General features: G+C 39.3%; 1 protein-coding gene and 1 long non-coding RNA gene across 9 annotated transcripts in view; both read left to right on the top strand.

Annotated features, from left to right (window-relative positions):
- The window catches only part of LOC144015506 (DNA topoisomerase I, mitochondrial), an 82,331-nt gene that overhangs the window by 8,588 nt on the left and 61,682 nt on the right, over nucleotides 1–12,061 (top strand). The window lies entirely within an intron of this gene.
- On the top strand, nucleotides 5,731–6,809 carry LOC144015515 (uncharacterized). The gene is made up of 2 exons (XR_013282740.1): nucleotides 5,731–6,536; nucleotides 6,637–6,809. It is a non-coding gene; the product is annotated as an uncharacterized LOC144015515 (long non-coding RNA).

The following is a 12,061-nucleotide window of genomic DNA, read 5'->3' as shown; positions in this document are numbered from 1 at the left end:
TCTTACTCCATACACACATAGGCCTACATTTGGTGAGAAGTTGTGAGAAGTCGGCGAGACTCCATTGGCAGCCGCCTGCATACAGCATGTTTTTTGTTTTTTTTTCTTTCCCTCCTCAAAGTAGAGTAACCTGAATGTAATGCGAGTTATGACAATAGGCCTACTTGATGGCACCATATAGTAGGGATAGACCGATTATCGGCTGGGCCGATTATCGGCGCCGATATTTAGCATTTTGAGAAATATCGGCATCGGCCATTTTGACGAATCATATGGCCGATAATAGATCCATTTTTTTTTTAAGTGTTAACTTCAGGAAACTAATTTAAATGTAAATGTTTTAAAAAAGTTTTTATTTTCATTTTTGTCGACCCTGGGAACTCTCTGCACCTTCTGTTTTTGGTTGAAATTAAAACTGAGATAAGTAAAAATGTAATACTTTGGATATTTTTTAATTTTGGAAGACTTTTATTTCGTGTAGAAAAAAAACCCCTTAAAAATATTTTACTAACCCTAAAAGTTGCTCAATAAACATATGCTTTAAAAAAAAAAAAAAAAAAAAAAAGATAAGAGATGGAGTTTGTATTTTTTCCAAATTTTGATGTCCCTTTTTAGTGAAAATGAATATCGGCTCCAAATATCGGTTATCGGCATCCTTCCCTACTAATAATTGGTATCGGTATCGGGCCCGAAAAAACCTTATCGGTCTATCTCTAATATTGAGCATATGTGTTGCCCATGTCTTTAAAGGCAAGAAATGTGCACAATGTGTGCACCCTCCATGCAGCGGCAGCGCAGCGGGTTGCAATTTTTTTTTAATTTTTTTATTTTGTGGGTTGTACCTGTCTGGCCGCATCCCATAAGACATCCAGGGGAGATAAAAAAATGAGAGAGCTATAACTAGTGTTGTTCCGATACCGATACTGGTATCGGCAGAGGTGCCGATACTGCATTAAAACAGTGGTATCGGTATGGGTGAGTACTCGCAAGTAACATGCCGATACCATTAATTCCAATGCTAATATAGGATTTTGGATGCAGCATTTTGTGTTTTGCTCGTGCACGACATTTACTTATATGTGACATGTTCACTGCATGCCGATCTAAGATATCCTTGGCCCTTGAATGCTCTGAACCAATGGCAGGACAGCTTTTTCATGTTGAGGAAACAAAACCTTAAGTATCGGCTAGGGAAGGGTATTGCCGCCCACCTCACGATACGATACGTATCACGATACAGGGGTCACGATTCGATACGTATTGCGATACATACAGTATGTATCCCAATACTTGATCTTCAAGCCGATACATATCCCAATATTTCACATTCATTTACTTGCATTTTATAATAACAGTCATATGTATACCTAAAGGATATGTTTATTATGCTGGAATAAATATATACATATGTATAATAAATATGTACACACTGCAGAGCAAGGAGTAGTTTTCTAGGGGTGTGCTAAAAAAATCGATACGGCAGACGCTGCTGGTTTTTATTTTTTAGGTACAATGCAAGCTGCAAAGGCAGACGTTAACTGCCTATTTAAAGTTAACGAGCAATATCGATTCTGACACCTGCGTATCGATACATATATTGTAATGATCTATAATAATCTTCAGCATTTGGTGCACGAAGGGACTTATCATTGTCAGGGTAGGCACTGTGTCATGAAACCTTTTAGCCAATGTGGCTAACAGTATAACAATCTTCTAGCCAGATTGGAGTGTAGCGAGCCACAGCATCATATTTATGTGGTGGCAGTGCCTCCTATTTTGCCGCCATCTCACTACGTGCATCACTAGGTGCGTTTCCATTACCCTCAGTTTTGCGCAAAAGGCATGTTTCGCAAAAGTAAGCTGGTAATGGAAACACCGGATTTGCGAAAAAAAACTCTCAAATATCGCAAAAAGGTTTTTGCGCTCTCATGAGGTGGTTTTTGAGACGTATCGAAAAAGAAGTATTTCGCAAAGTGTAATGGAAACACTTTTTGTGCATTAGTAGTCATGTGAGACCCGCCCGGTCATGGCGGAAAGGACTGTAACACGTTGTTTATGTGTATTTTTTTTTTAAATTAAACTTGCAATTACTTATTTGTTTTGAGAATTATTAATTTCGGTTTTGTATTTTAGTTTTACATGCTGAAGTGATTCGTATCGGCTACTGCACGTCATGAGCGTAAAAGAGAGAGAGGTGTAATCGAGCGAGACTCCTTCGAAAAGTTGAACGAGAGGACAGCTTGAAATCCTGTCCTTCCATGTCTGGTTAATTTAGCAGAAAACATCAGAAACTTTTAACAATTTGCAACCCGCCTTTTACCCAGCTTCTGCATGGGAACAACAACATTTTAGGATTACAGGAAGTAGGAAGTACGGTGCCACTCGCTTTCGTGTCAGAACTGCTTGCCGACTGCCGAGGGACTTAGACAACAACACCAACACTAAATGCCCGAAACCGCCCGATGAGGGGTGACTGTTTTTAAAGTAATATAACTACACCGGGCGTCAGTCTTCCGTAAACATCATGAGCACCTCCTACAGAACAGCGAGGTCTCGCGAGACGGGGCATTCCGAGAATTGCGCATCAGAAGCGAAACTCTCGTTAATGGAAACACCGACATTTCGAAATTGTACTTTATCGAAATAGTACAATATCGCTTTTATTTTTGAGAAAAAGGGTAATGGAAACGCACCTACTGATGCATGCACATGGCAGAGTTGTTGTAGCCCAACTAACAAACACACAACACTTATGGGAAGATGGATTTGGGGGAGGGGGGTTCCTCTGGATAGCTTGATCGCCCTTATATACTGTTCCTTGGTTGCATCAGCTCGTCACCGTTTTAGCTCACGCCAAAAATATACAAATAAAAATGACAAATCAGGACAATTGAGCGGGTGAACAAGTTTCTCAAAATACCTCAGCAATTCTTTGCACGTTCTTTTCCTTCCAAAATATTTAATGTATTTACAAAAAAAAACCACTCTGCTTTTTACAGGTTATTTAATGTTTAAGAAATGTTTTTTTTACATTTATTGGAGTATTCGCAATACATCTGAATGTAATCATTACTTAAAGCGATACAACTTATTTATTAAGATGTATTGGATTGGACATTGTGTATGAAGAATAAAAGTACAAATATATCTGTAATCTTCCATCCATCCATTTTCTTAACCGCTTGCTCCTCACAAGGGTCGCTGGAGCCTATCCTAGTTGGCTTCGGGCAGTAGGCGGGGTACACCCTGAACTGGTTGCCAGCCAATTGCAGTATCTGGCATCTTATTCCCTGAATCTTTTTTTTAAACCGATCATATATATAAAAATACAAACATGCCATGATCGTGATGACATAACCGGAAGCCTCCTTTGTTCATTTCAGTCGGAGTTTGCTGACGTAATGGGCAAGAAAAAGACAGTCTTCGATCCCAAATAGTGCATCAATTCTGTTCAGAGTAAAATCCTCAGAGTGTCCGGTTTCATGTCATTGCGTCTGGGGGTGGGGCAGTGGGGGTTGGCCGCTCCTAATGTGGGCTAAAGTGTGCTTAGCACACGACTTGTAGCTTAGTCTAGCAGAGTAAAAGTCACCCGGATGTTTTCCGTCCACTTTGATTCGCCGGCACCTGGATCCTGTCAGTTTCATCCGTCTTTCAGCTGGAAACAAATCTTTGGCGAGTCCTCCGTGGCTGGACTGCTTTTGAAGAAGTGCTTCTTTGCTGTTGGGCGTAATTCCACCTTTGATGTTCACCGTGGGACGCGATAATTCCTCGTGAGTTCTTTGTTGTCATTGGCAGCCATGTCATTCAATGTGTATTTTATGCACACAATACTCCACGATGATCACGACTGTCCAAAATGCCCGATACAGTATTTAACACAAATATATTGAGGGAAAGTGCTATAAAATCATAATCGCTCAAAATAGACTTTTTTATTTTTTATTTTTTATTTGTTTTTTATTTTTTATTTTTTTGCAGGGAACAGTTGAAACTAACCATTTCACAGAATAGCTGGTTAGATTTTTACAAGTCTTGTGTTCCTTTACTAAGTACACTTTTATTTATTTTTCCTACATCAGGTAGTGTTATGGTTGAACTATGCATAACGTTGCAGTGGCCTAGCTGAAATAATAATGCAAGTATATTTTAGGAATAAAACCTCTACCTTGTTTTTGGCATATCATCACAGACTCGTAGATACAAAAGTTGACCAGGATCTCCTAAACCGCCTGTAAGTCTGTGTTTTTTCTACAAATAAACTTGTGGCGCCAGTGCTAATGTTTCTGTAGTAAACCACTTAGCATGCTGGCTATCTAAATATTGGGGGTGTTAAAAAAATCGATTCGGCGATATATCGCGATACTACATCGCGCGATTCTCGAATCGATTCAATAATCGGCAGAATCGTTTTTTTTTTTTTTTTTTTTTTTTTTTTTTAGGATTCACACCTTGAGCATGGAAGAATGTTATATGAACGGAACATTAAGCCTTAATATTTAATTTTAATGCTGTTCAAACATGAAACAGATTACAACCTCTATAAGACTGAAATTTCAGATAAATAAATAATACATTTTCATATAAATCTTACACTCTACAAGCTTACTGATTAGTATTTTCTAAATTTGAATGAAAAAAATTGCAACGATCGACTTATAAATTCGTATCGGGATTAATCGGTATCGAATCGAATCGTGACCTGTGAATCGTGATACGAATCGAATCGTCAGGTACTAGGCAATTCACACCCCTACTAAATATGTATAATATATGCCACAGGAAATTCAGGTATTGCCTTTAGCCGACAGAGGGCGTGCTCTCCTCTCCTGAAAACCTGGAAGGCATTCTCCTGGTCAAAGCCCTGCCCCTAACCCCGCGCCCGCCCCTCCACGTTAAAACACTGCCAATAAGTTGAAACTGGAAAAAAAAAAAGAAAAAAAAGTGAAACTTAATCCCAGCAAGTTGAACCTGAAAAACCGTGAAACTCTTTTAAAAAAAAAAAAAAAAAAAAAAAAAAAAAAAAAAAAAAAAAAATAATCTGCAGATTGGCATTGAAAAAGACATCATAATACAAAAAAATATGGTTAAAGGTACACTCAGTATTATACAGTGGCATCTAGTGGTGAAACAATAAATCATTCGAAAAAAAAACCCAATTGTTTGTGTTAGTATTATGTAAAAAGATATGTTGTATCGCATAAACGTACTTTTTTTTTAAATATAACGGTTAGTCTAGAAATCGCAAATTATCTTACATGTCCGGGCCGCGGCTTCTAGTGTCCGCCATGTTTCGCCGCCATCTTTCTGCTACGGGTGCCGTCAACGCCAAATTTCAGCGCTCCATTTCTTAACGCGTTTTTGGAACGCCTTAGCAGACGCACTTCCGGTTTGTATGGCGACCGCATGTACACGAAGAAGAAGAGTTTCCGGTCCCCGAAGAGAGCATTCTCAAGCATCACATTTGCTTTGGGAATTTATTTTATTTCAGCGCGACAAAACAAGAGTTTATATTGTAGCCGCATTTGCCAGATGGAGAGAAATGAGGAACAGACTAGGTTTGGGACGTGCTGGTGCCTTCGACTGCTTTCTACTTGACCGGTAAGTAAGAGTACATTTGTGTTTACGTTTTGAGAGCGAGAGAAAAAGTATACATCGTACTAATTGATACGATGTTCGTACCTTTGTTTTACGATCACTGTATCTGTTGATTAGCAACTCCGCACCACTCGAACGATTTCGTTATGAAGCTACTTGCTTTGAAAAAAAAAAAAAAGATTCCCGCTGGCACGTTATATTTAGAGTAAATGCGCAAGTTATTGTGTAATGTAATGTAACTGTGATTTCGGAGGTATATTTGCCCATAACTTCAATGGAGAATCTAAAGCATGCTGTATTAGTGGAGGAGTTGAAAATTATTTTCGTTGTGGTTGGTGAAAATAGTGTTCTCGAAATTAATTTTCGGCAGGGAATAACTTTCTGGACTTAAATGCTGGCTGTACCGTAAGCACTGCTAGAGTCTGAACTCTCTCACTCAAGTGTGTACTGGTCCATTGTGTAATTGGGTGCACAAGAATTTACAGGCTGCTACGTTTTCCACGGAAACTCGACAAGCAAGCAGCCTTTGCATATTCTATGCAGTCAAGTTACTTTTATCTAGCTAATACAATGTTTTGGGCCCAAAAACTAAAGATCTTACCTCTATTTTGGGGGCTTTGTTGTAAAGTTGGTGACATATAGTAGTATCATCAATTATTTTATTTTATTTTATAATTTTGTTTTTGTTTGTGTCACACTAGATCAACAGCCAAACTTGAGGGCTTCCAGAACCATATTCTGATGTACACAAGCATTCATGCACCGTTTAAATACATCACCGACCTGCAAGAAAAAAAAATATCAAGGGGAGAGCAGCCATATTGGAATGCCCCGAATGAGGACACTTGAATGGAGGACCCCAGAAGGCTTCGGTGTTGTACCACCAGTATCTCCACCTACCATATCTGAGCTGCAACAAACTGAAGTCAGCCGACGTCTTGGTATGTCATTTACATATGGACGGTATTACACACTACATGAACTTTTTGTGTGAAGCAATACGGAATGGTCACATGTACAAGCACCACTTGTTTTACACAGGACCTGCTGACCAGGTGTCTGAAGCCATGGAGTGACTCCTCCCTCACTTTCCTCAGCAAGCCTTTGAAGAATATGATATCATCGTTGGTGGGAACATGCCCTCACTCCATAACATGTACTTGTGCAGTCAAGGAGCATGTCAAACTTAATAAAACCAGCAAACATTGAAGTGACTTCATTTTTACTGCAGTCTGTTCACACAATCAATGGACAAGCCTTCCTTAATTTTGCCCCAATAACATCATAGAGTAGGCGAAAAGTAGTGTTACAGATCATACTATGTGTTCGGGAGAGTTTGAGGAATGTTGCAATGTTAATGGGGGACAATGTCAGCACACACACACACAAAAAAACATCATGGTATTGAGGTAATCAGATATTTTAGCTGTGTTACAACACATACCTGCTCTGTAACACTACTTTTGTCCCAAACCTGTATGTCTATTTTCCATATATTGAAATGCACAGCGTATTGGTAAATTTCTGGAACAACTGCAATTCATGTAGCTCATTATATTCTAACAGCATTTTTATTTATTTTTTTAGTTAATATGTTCATTTCATGTAGACTTTTATTTTACTTTATTTTATTTATTCATTTTCATGTACTGTACCTTACATTCATTGGCCAATTAAGAATTCCTTGTCATTGCAAGCATTTATAATAATTCTCCAGGCTTTTGATGTTTTACATTTCTAGTCATGTAAAATATTGTTAGGTTAGGTGTCGAATGAACACTGCATGTTGACGCCAAAGGAAATAGTATTTTTTAGTTATTCAAAATGTACAAATTAACACACAACAACAATATACAAGTTATACAAACTACAACAACAAGTGTCAGACATGGACTAATTATATGCCAGGTAAAAAACCTTTGTATTGTCCTCGAGGATCTGGGAAAGTGTCACTTATTTGCCACAAGTCACCAAGGTGCTGGAGTCTGGGATCCAGGTACAGGAAATCATGGTGGTGCTGATGTGTCAGCAATGTGTCAAAAAGTATTTCTTGGTGTCAGTCTATCAGCTGGACTTGGATATCTTCATGTTCCTCCATGGTCATTTCCTGTACGATCGAGTCTCTGCAAGAAGGTAACAATTGTATGTCAGATGAGGTACCAAACAATGAACTGAAAGTCACTGAGCCAATGAAGTACATTATTATATGAGCAAGACTATTTGTGAAAGCCATGTAAATTCCTGCACATCGAAGTACAAGGAAGCTGTTGTATCTTCAATCAAAACTAATTAAGTTGCTTAGTGATATTTATTAGGTAAAATTGTTCAACATGGTGACAAATCGATATCTGAGTAAAGGGTTTCAAATGTTTTTGTAAGCAGCACTTTTCTGAGTGGTTAGTAGCAACAAGACACGGGGGGAATTACGAGTCTGAGTTGCAGATGTGTAGTTCAGTTAACACCATTATTTTTGTACGATATACTAAACATATCAGCAAACGATGTAATCTAAATACCACATATTCCAAGCAAAGGTATGTTTTGAGCCATTCACATGCATGCTCGAATGGAATTATTTTTCCATGATGACATAATTGTACGTTACGAGACACCGCGTTCACTTCCGCGTTCTCTTCCTCGTCGTCTCTCGCCCCCTCCTCGCCCTCTTTGAGATGGTCCACATGTCTATAAAACATATAATATAACTGTGTGTTCTCTGTTGCATAGTTTAGTTGCACTAACAAATATGAACATAGATAGCCATTATCATTAGCTGACGTACAGTATTTCCTAACAATGCCGACAAAAATATTAATTCTGAAATTAAATGACTAAATCACAAATATTAGGGATCTGTACAGTATGTCTAACAAATGCAATTCACTTACGTCATCACTCGAGGGAATACCAGAAGTTGTTTGCGTTCTGTTCCGGTGAAATTGGTGGTAGGCTGTTGAAGTAGGGTCTCTCTGGGACGCCGTAGTTCGTGTGCTTAAAATCATTGCATTATCTTGTTTGACCGATAGATGGCGGTCGTGAGCTACACACTGGGGCTTTAAAGAAAGTAGTGTTTTTTTCAATGTTTGTATTTTATTTTTCAATACAACCTTTTACAATGCCAATGCAGCTTTTTCCACAATGACAATTTATTTTTTATTTTTCAATACCAAATCTTATTGTCAGTGTTGCGGCTCCATATCTTGGCTCGTGCTCTGCAACCAAACTTGAAAGAAAAAAAATTGGGGTTGGGTGCTGGGGGTCGGGGTGTGTTCGGGGGTCTGGGGGTCGGGGGTGGTGGGGCCTGGGTCGTGGTGGATGGCGGGTTTGGGTGGGGTGCGGGGGGGTCGTGGGGGGATGGGGGCTGGGGACCGGTGGGGCGCTGTGGGGGCCCGCTGGGCCTCGTTCTGCGGCCTTGGGCTCGGGGGTGTGGGCCGGGGCTGGGGCGGGGGTGTTCCGGGTGTCTGGGTCGGCTCGCCGACCGGTGTCCGCTCGGGTGGCTTGGGGGTGGCCTTGGTGCTGCCGCGGCCTGGGGATTCCGGGGGGGGTGCTCGCTTTGCTGGACCGCGGTTGACGGCTTCTTTCTTTGGTGGTGGTCCTTATGCATGCCAGATCCGTCGCACCAGCATCTACTGAAACTCAACAGAAGTACCCTCTCCCTCCCACAGCCCCTTGAATCAGTTGGTGCTGGTGTCTGTGGTTCTCACTTTGCTTTATCTATCCTTCCCTCCTTCCTCTCTTTAGTTTTTCCTCTGGTCACTTGAGATCTTAATTTATTAGAAGTATGAGGTTTCTGGGGTTGGCATAAGACTCCGGTTTTGTAACCACGCAGGAGGGGTCTTGTTGGTGCTGGACTTCACTTTGATGGATTGGATGTACTGGCTTCTATTGATCTCACTCTGCCTTATCGATCCTTCCCTCCTTCCTCTCTTTAGTTTTTCCTCTGGGCTCTTGAGATCTCGCTAAATTTGCTGGAATTTAGAGGCTTCCGGGGTTGGCGTAAGACTTTGATTTTGTAATCATGGGGAAGGCAGGAAGTGTTTGGTCGGTGCTGGATGTCACTTTGATTTACCTTTCTTTTCTCTTTATTTCTTTTTTTTTCTGACCTTTTCTCTGGTCTCCTGACCATTTAAATCTCACGACTCTGGCAAGATTCTGAATACCTGGTTAAGGCGAAGGGTAATGGGATATTTATAAGGTTTTAGGTGAATGAATGAGTATAAATTTATACGTATTTGCACGCACGCAAACGCACGCACACGCACGCACGCAAACGCACACACGCAAACGCACGCACGCACGCAAACGCACGCACGCAAACGCACGCAAACGCACGCACACATACACACAAAAAAAAAAAAAAAGAGCAATGATGACAAGACGTTGAATCGGTAAGACTACCGAATGAACAATTCTGAGCTCTTCAAAAAAAAAAAAAAAAAAAAAAAATTGCGAAGGACCCACGTGGGGAGTGATTGACATGTGGCATGTTGTCCAATCCCGAAGTCTGCTTTGGCCAATGACATCGTGCGTAAAAGGTAAAATCATTCCTAGCCATTTCATGGTTATTGACATATTGAACAGCCAATGAGATTCTGAATACGTCATGATAGTGCTTTTTTATTTATTTGTATGGTTTATTTTTTTTTAGCAAAACCAGCAGAGTTACCTTACCTTAATGACAGTGATAAAAGAGCATCATAAAGGGGCATATATCTTTGTTGCTCATTATGCGCTTGCTTTGATATGTCAAAATGATGTCTAAATGTGCATATTGTCTTTCAGATAGGGCTAGAATAAAATAGTGACAAATTAAAATGATTTTTTTGTCGACCTGGGCTTTCAAGGGTCACCCAAACGACATACCTTATGTTTGGATAAACCCCTGTTTTGGAAAATCCTGTGTAAAATGCTCATTTTCTGTCCTATTATTCTCAAACTTGAACTGGAATTAGGTAAGACCTCAAGCTTAGATCCTCTAGTATTTTCAAGTCCAAATCACCATTCTAAATTCATTTTTAAGGCAGATTTTGTGAAAACTAATTAGACGAACAGAATTTTTTTTTTTTTTTTTATTTTTTTTTTTTTTCGTGTTCAAACTTTCATTAGTCAGTGCCAGTAGCACTTAAACAGATTCTGACTTCTTGGAAGAAAATTTCAAAGTTATCTTCAAAAAGAGACCAAAACTATGCTGATCCAAGAAAAGCTTAAAATTTACTCAACTCAACTCAACACAACTCATATTTACTTTTGAGCCACCTTTTTTTAGGCGTTTTCGGCCAAAATGGCAGGCATGATAAGAAATTTTGATTTGATTTTCTTGTGTATTGTATAGGGTGTCCATATAGTCTGGACACAGGTAAAAATACAAATGACCCTACAAAAATGTGATAAATAAATGTGATGAAATCAACACTTTTAATATATAATTAATATACATTACATTGTATTAATTGTAGGGCTGTCAAAGTTAAAGCTTTAATAGATTAATTAATCACAGAAAATTGTCGCATTAATCACGTATTAATGCAGATTAATCACACTATTTTTTTCGACCGCACTTGAGCCTTGAACGTAACCGCGGATGGTTACATTGAAGGCTGCGCAGGTCAGTCATTAGGTCAATGCACCGCATTTCCTACGCCTGTTGTCCCAAAATGAGCGGTGTGACTCCAATCGGTGGTAAATTTCGCTTTAAAAAACACCTCGACAGGACTTTAGATGAAACAAAAGTCATTTGTGTTTAATTAATTAATAATTGCTGAATGGCACCCAATTGATATGATGCTGTTACGTTTTGAGCAATACACGGATGCATGTAATTGCGTACATGCATTTAATCAATGTTTGCAAATGACATTCAGATAATAAAATGTGTTAATGTCAAAATAGTACGGTATTTTATATCACGCGAGTAATTTAGCTGATTAATCGTGATTAATCAAAATTCAAAAGTGTGATTAATCAGATTAAAAATTTTAATCGTTTGACAGCACTAATTAATTGTGAATTACTTTATATTTTCGGAATCATTGCATTATTTTGTTTTGTTCAGCGATATACAGGCACAGTGCTGGTTCTCGCAGGGCCACCACAATTTGGCTCTTCCCGAATTGGCTGAACGTAGAACCCTGATGAACAAAATCGTTTCTAAAACTGAAAATCGAAAACCACACTTGTGTTCTTCATGTGTTTATTGAAAACATGCGTAGGCAGTGCTGTCACGTGGCTTCCACTCTGCGTATGCGCTCCCACGGCATTAGGGGTGTGCCATCTAAGGCAACCCACGATTCGATTCGATTATGATTGAGGGTGGGACGATTTGATTATTGAACGATTCACGATACTATTGATAAACACGAATGTCACAGTTATCACGATTATTGATTATTGATATTTTTTTTCTTTCTTTGTGGCTACTTCATACTTTTAAGTAGGGGTGTTAAAAAAAATCGATTCGGCAATATAT

This window comes from Festucalex cinctus, chromosome 3 (genome assembly GCF_051991245.1).
Source record: "Festucalex cinctus isolate MCC-2025b chromosome 3, RoL_Fcin_1.0, whole genome shotgun sequence".
NCBI lineage: Eukaryota > Metazoa > Chordata > Actinopteri > Syngnathiformes > Syngnathidae > Festucalex > Festucalex cinctus.
Note: the sequence above shows the minus strand (reverse complement) of the source record. Positions and strands in the feature narration are given on the sequence as shown.